Raw genomic sequence first — 601 nt, forward strand, 5'->3', positions numbered from 1 at the left:
GTAAAATCTAAAGGAGCCCTACGTCCTGATATGTGAAATTCAGGAGATAATTTTCTTACATAAGCTGAAGGTAGATCATTTTTATTGCTAGAAGCACCGATAAATGAACCAGGTATGGAAGATTTATCTCGAACAACCAATCCTTTCAGTGCTTTCTCCTATCAATAGAAATAAAACAAATAAAAAAATGTAGGCTATATAAGATTGTAAAATTATCATAAATCCTAACACTTACAATATCAACTTTTGTAGAATCTAATGGCTTTGCATCACCTAGGTGAATCTCAACAACATTACGCAAAGCAATTTGGCTACACTTTTCAATCTTCCTAAAACCTCGGTCATCAGATGCTTTGCTAGATGATTCAGAGCTCTCCAATTTTGCAGAAGATTCAACTTTACATCTATAACAGAACACAAATCATGTAGCAAATAATAATTCATTCTAATAAAAGTAAAAATTTGTCAAGTAACCAGTATATATATATTATTCATAGTCATGAATGGCTAAAAATAGTACCTTGAGAGTGAAGTTATGTTCTCAGATGGAAAGTTCTCAGCAACACATGGGTTATCAAGGCCATTCGAAATTTCAATGTTA

At 32.3% G+C, this 601-nt stretch overlaps 1 long non-coding RNA gene across 1 annotated transcript; it reads right to left on the minus strand.

Annotated features, from left to right (window-relative positions):
* Positions 1 to 6: 6 nt before the first annotated feature.
* On the minus strand, positions 7 to 601 carry LOC110034344. The gene is made up of 3 exons (XR_002295047.1): positions 521 to 601; positions 236 to 404; positions 7 to 158 (listed from the first exon to the last, which is right to left on the minus strand). It is a non-coding gene; the product is annotated as an uncharacterized LOC110034344 (long non-coding RNA).

This window comes from Phalaenopsis equestris, unplaced genomic scaffold (genome assembly GCF_001263595.1).
Source record: "Phalaenopsis equestris unplaced genomic scaffold, ASM126359v1 Scaffold184478, whole genome shotgun sequence".
In the NCBI taxonomy this organism is placed as follows: domain Eukaryota; kingdom Viridiplantae; phylum Streptophyta; class Magnoliopsida; order Asparagales; family Orchidaceae; genus Phalaenopsis; species Phalaenopsis equestris.